This window comes from Hetaerina americana, unplaced genomic scaffold (genome assembly GCF_022747635.1).
Source record: "Hetaerina americana unplaced genomic scaffold, ioHetAmer1.1.p SCAF_2, whole genome shotgun sequence".
NCBI lineage: Eukaryota > Metazoa > Arthropoda > Insecta > Odonata > Calopterygidae > Hetaerina > Hetaerina americana.
Window position 1 is genome coordinate 94,650,059 of NW_027286763.1, and position 6,247 is coordinate 94,656,305.

Genomic DNA, 6,247 nt, shown 5'->3' on the forward strand with positions numbered 1-6,247 from the left:
CCCACATTCTTCTCCTCTCACCCAGTGTCTCCGTCCAAATCAGGTCAGAAAGACTCGAGTCACGACGCGCCATCGGCCGGGAAGGTGAGTGAGTGGGTGGGTTGGATGAAGAGGGACGGGGAGCCCGTGTGGACGGACAACTTGGGAGAGTGTTTGTGTGTTCGCTTGTGGCTCCACGTGTGTATTTTTCTTGTCGAAGGGGAGATGAAGATGAAGAGAGAGAGAGAGAGACGGAGAAGGTAAGCGAGGAGAGCTAAAGGAGAGATCCCGTTGGAGCTGGAAGGGAGCGAGCACGCTTTCACTTCGCATCCGCGGTTAGGAGTTGAGAGGGGTAGGCGAAATCTCATCCCTTCATCGTAAAGGGAAACGGAGAATGAGAAAGAGAAATGAAGAATGAACTCGATTAAGGAGAGGAGAGGATGCGAGAACGCTAAGTAGCGGTGAGGGAACCGAAAGACAATGGAGGGCTCACGAAGACGTTGTGGAGGGGAAGAAGAGATGTATTATCTCAAGCATCAAAAATAACGTACTACAACCTCTTTTACTGAAGTGCAATCAAAATATTTTTCCCCACATTCTCATTCGAATGGCTATCCGTGGGAATGGTGGTACAGAAAATTGCACACAATCGCACGCGCTTGAAAAGGATATTACGCAAACGTGTAGAAAATGGTCGATAAAATAATCATAATGATATTATTATACTATGAATTCGGGATTGGGATCCAGATTTTTCCGGATAGCAGCGATGAGTACAGCTACACCATGATATTTTCATGTCTTAGTGTGTTCTTTTCATGGCGAATTTCCACGCATAAATGTAATGGTTTTAAGGCCAGATTCCACCAAATATACTATCAAATGTTGGTCATCAAACAATAACTACTTTCATTGGTTATTTTTGCCCACCTACGTCAATCAACGGCGTCGATTAATCCATTTTGGTGGAACTTTGGCAGGCCGTAATCTTAGATAAAAATATTTTTCCCACACAAGTGACAATCTATTAAATAAATATAAGTGGACCATGTCCTTCCATTTCTGATTATATAGAATGGAAATTATAGACAATTTCACTAGTGGGATGGTTACATTTAGATTAGTATTTGTGGAAATATAACAACTTACGCACTCTTCTGAATGGAGAAATAAATTTAGTCCATCAAAACAAAAATTAAAATAAATGTGCTGAATGTAGTATGACTTAATTTAATTTATACACTGAACAAAAGGCACGGAATACTGGGCGTAGGCGGTTTTTTTTAGACATTCAAACGAAATTTGACATTTACTGCAACGCATTAAATTCGATCATATCGTAAAAGGTAAAATAATAAATAATAATGGGTAAATATTAAACAATTTTATTAAGTTTTCTTTTCTTCCTTACAATATGTACTTTTAAAATAGGGCCTGTGTAACGACTTAATGTAGTTCCTCAGTATAGTTATACTATCTAATTATCGCTATCTCGTCATCATCAACTATCAGACCGAAGATTGGTCATTAGCAGCTCTCCAAACTATCTAGTTACCTGCCATTCATTTTATTCCTTCATAGCTCCATGCACAGGCGCCTTTCATCACCTGCTTCCTCCGGTATTATTTCCTTCTTCTCTTCCTTCAGTTATGGTCTTCGACTAAATATACTGCATCGGAATACACTCCATTAGAGTTTCTGTTCTTCTTGTGGCCTTTCTTTTATTCAGTACTGCTTTGATGCAAAGTTCTTCAAACGATGTGACCGTATTCCGCTTTAAGAAGTTTATTATCTTGCAAAAGAACTTGATCAGCCTAAGCACTTGACAATATTGTATTGGTAATTGTGATTGACTATATGTAATGTCACTTTTAATGCCGATGTACGCTTAGGCAGTAATTCTGTTTTATTGTATTCTTATATTTTATTTTTTATTTGTGCAAAGATGTGTCCACGTTCGTACTGGTATTATTTTTTCGATTAAATAGAATATTTACATTCTAAATCGGTTTTTGATACTAACCATTAATTTACAACGTATTGGCACTTAACAATTTTCAAATTTAATTCTCTCTGTTCAAAGCGAAAGCTATATATGTTAATAGGTGAAGATACTAGAGAAAATAGTCATTAATTTTCTTTAAGCTTTAACGAGTTCAAAATCCACTGAGTTTTCTCGTTTACGTAAGCTAAATACCATCAAGTCTCTCTGATATCCTTAGTTTCAATTTAAATGGATAAACGGAAGATTTAGTATATTAAGTATATTCGGGAAACTCTTACTAATTTGTTTGTCCCGCTGGCCGCGATAATCGATGTAGTTTACTTTCGGCTAATTTATAGCTTGCATGTAACCACGATATTACAGCTCAATCATATATCATGTTATCAGGACTGACTTGATTTCTGCAATAATCATCATCATCAGTATTTCAATCATAGGATTGGTTTACTGCAACCTCCATTCTACTATATTTGCATGCAAGGCTGCATATTCTAGGAAGAATAAATGTTGTGGTTTCCCATTGCCTTCCACATCGCATTACTGCGGCCGATACCGTGAACTCTCGCCCGCAACTGTGGCAGCTGATGCCAGACCCTCTCGGTCTGCGCCACCAGTGCCTAATAGTGAGGGTGAAACTGCTGCCTTTCACCATGGTTTCAGGGTAGCTTTATAGTCGGGGTCTATTTTTTTAATAATTAATAATTACAATGAGTGCCTAACCTGGAAATATTTTCATGAATATAAATGCATTTATTAGAATCTCTCCAAAAATGTGTTTTAAATGAGTGTCGTCTGCTCATAAATGAAGTTCTTGCACAATATTTTCATGGTACCAGTAGCATTTATCCCTCGGCAACGACCATCTTTGTGCCTAATAACCTGAACAATTAATTTCTATAATTATATTCCTGAATACTACTCCATTTTGCTACATCTATTATGAAATTATCGACGTATAACGGTGGGTTTTAGAAAAATTACCATTTCCAAAAGCTTCCAAATTAGTCTGTGGTTAATCAGATAATTTGGGACTTGCATGCGTTTGCATGGCATGGGTTAATTGAATAATTTATAGTCACATAAATATTCTTCGGTAAGTGTTTGAATTGATTTCACGAGAAATTAAAATCGAATTACTTCGGGATAAATTCTATTTAATATCCAAGAATTAAGTTTTCTTCATTGCTATTTCAGCTTATTTGGCTATTTTAGGGGGTTATTTTAAATCATACCTGGGAAAGAACATCCATTGAAAATATTTTATCTTTTCAACAGTAATCTAAACATCTATTTTTAAGCAGGACCTCGTTAACAGCACAGTATCTATGTCTTTTTATTTCCACATATTTGACTATTTTAGTTGGGCCTTTTTAAGCATTTTATTGCACCAAATATAAAATGAAAATATAGTATTTTTCAAGCATCATATTCAACCTTAATTTTTAAGGGCATAGACCGATGCGCAGGAGACTAACATTACACAATAATGGATTTACTCGAATAAATAAAATGTAATTGGGAGGTCACAGTTATAAGAGCATCAAAACAATTAGGATCAAAACAATTCAATATATATTTTTCGCTTATACTTTAAAATGGTGATAAATATTTTGAGACACATGAATCGTATCTCATTTGATTGGAAATGTGGTGTTTTACAGCGATTCGAAATAATATCGGAAAAACATATTAAGAATAAACCGGAAAAAAACAGAGCACAATCACCCACAAAGATAAACTGCTTATTTGATTAACTTCGACCCTATTTGTGACCAAAAATGATAATGAGCAGCGGCGGCAGTAAAAATATACGAAAAAATAATTCCGAGCGTAACTGACGTACGTCGGAGGATTTTTAAATTTGACTAAAGATATGGAGTGCTACGAAGTAGCGCGAGTTACCGAATTGGCGGAGATAGGCAGTGCAGCCCTCGCGACCTAGTCCCCGATGAAATTCATACAAAGTCGAGCGATATATCAAAATGTCCGCGAACCCCGACGGTGAACTGTTTTTTCTCTAAACAGAGCGTAAGCGATAGCTTTTCTCCAGTATATCTTGGCACTTTTCACAGTTGCGGACACCCTGGTTCTTGTTGATGAAAATAAACACGAATAAATATTATGAATAGAAAATATTGAAAGAAAAAATTTTGTTTCATCCATGTATTTATAATACAGAATAATTCTAGTTTGTGCCCTATTTAGCTACGTTTTCGTAACTATCCCAACAAAAAACGCCAACATATGGGTGACATTTGGTACCGTATTTTCGATACTAAGATTATTTTAATTTTTAGAAGAAAACTAATTTTAATTTTCCTTGGTGTCATAAACACGAAAGTACACACATTGCACACGATTCTCATTACCTTATAATTGCCTCTAAAAGGCGTAGGTGTAACGCTAACTTTATAATCGTTTCATTCGTGCATTTATTGCCACAAAATAATTCTGGTTTGTGCCCTATTAAACTATTTTTTCCTAACTACGACAAGGAAACACTGCAACCTATGTATGATATCTGGTACAGTATTTCCGATATTAAGATTGCCATAATTTTGAGAAGAAAACTGTTTACATTTCCCTCGGTGTCATAAAATGCACGAAAATGCGTACTTACATTGAACGTGATTCTCATAACCTTATAATTTCCTCTAAAAGGTGTAGCTGTGACGTAGACTAATTTTTTCCTGGAGACCTAATTGTTTAATGCGTTGACAGCCGGCAAGATGAAACACAAAAGCAGCTTATGATGAACGGGAATGAGCACAGATGAGCCCTCTTTAAAGGGCTAGCATTTATTTTCACGGATTAAGTTTTTCGATCTCATCAAGAACCACTAATTTCTTCCTTTCACGGTGGATTTAGTTTTTCCAATTTCATTAATCGTCACGCTCGGCAATTCAAAATAAATCAATTCATGGAGAACCAAAACGGATAAATCAAGGATGGTGGAATCGAAAACTGTAGGAATTGCCGATTTAACAGTGAGCGGAAAAGGATTAATGAAACGGACGATTCTAACTGGAAAGGAAAATAATAAGAAATTATACAAGTGCTGGTCGTAGGGAGGGGGGTATGTGGGAAGGGAAAGCGTTACGGAATATCTGGGGAAATCATCCAGCGGTTTAGAGCGAATGTAATTTTAAACACACCAGGCGTGCGAGGAAAAGCAAAGGTAATGGAAACCATCCCCTTCTCTCCCACACGCTTCCTCCTCCAAGGCGACACAATAAAACGGAATCGCGTCGGCGGAGATGGAGGGGCGAGGGGAAGACACATTTAACAATCATCCCCGGATCGGCGATAAGAAGCGGGGTGTGCTCTTTAGGCTTTGCTCGGGTGTGTCGTTGGTCGGTCTGGGATGCCAAGGAGCGGGACTCCGCACATGAGATCGGCGCATAGCCGTCGAGGTGCTAGGGTTGGGAAGCAGGCCGATCCACCGCAAAGCCAGCCATCGAGGCTCCTAAGGACGCCGCGCTACGGCGAGGATCTTGGTTTCAACACCATCGTCAACACGCACGCACGCCCCGTCTCGATTTCACACGTTCACTCCACACACACACACACACACACACACACACACCCCCTCTTCATCCCCCGCCCACACTCTCTCAACCTTTCGATCTGAAGGCCTGATCCCGCATTCCCTCCCTCTACCTTCCCCCAGCTCTCCCCCGCTAGAGAGTCCACGGCTGTCTCTATGAAGTCTACACCACCGGTCGTGGGCGGCTGATATGACTTGTGCTAGAAAGGCAGATTATTCATCCGCAACCCCTTTAATTTCCGTCGAGAGTTTCGAGTATCTTTCCAATTATCGTGCGAAGCAGCCATGCTGCGTTATTCTCCGAAGGCGATGTAGATCAAAGCACTGGGCGGACTCAGAACTTATCCAGGGGGAAGCGGTGTGAATTATGAATGACAAATGAAACATTTGGCCTTACCTTGTCCATGCTGTAATTAATTATATTGTGGTTAGAAAAAATGACATAGGAAATTCAGAAATGAAAATCAAGAGGCACTTGTATGAATAATATTAATTGTGGCTGAATAGGGAAGCAATTAGATCATGCTCTCAGAAAGGAATATCGTGGTGGCTTTGCAGGTGATAAAATAACTTCCTGAGCATTTTTTCTTTGGACGAATTTTCTAACTCAAAAAACACACCTTGGAATAATACTATTGCTGAATTATGGCAATTGATAAAAAATGCCTAATGTTATTAATTCAATGCCCTTAATACGGCTGTCAATATTTGAAGAT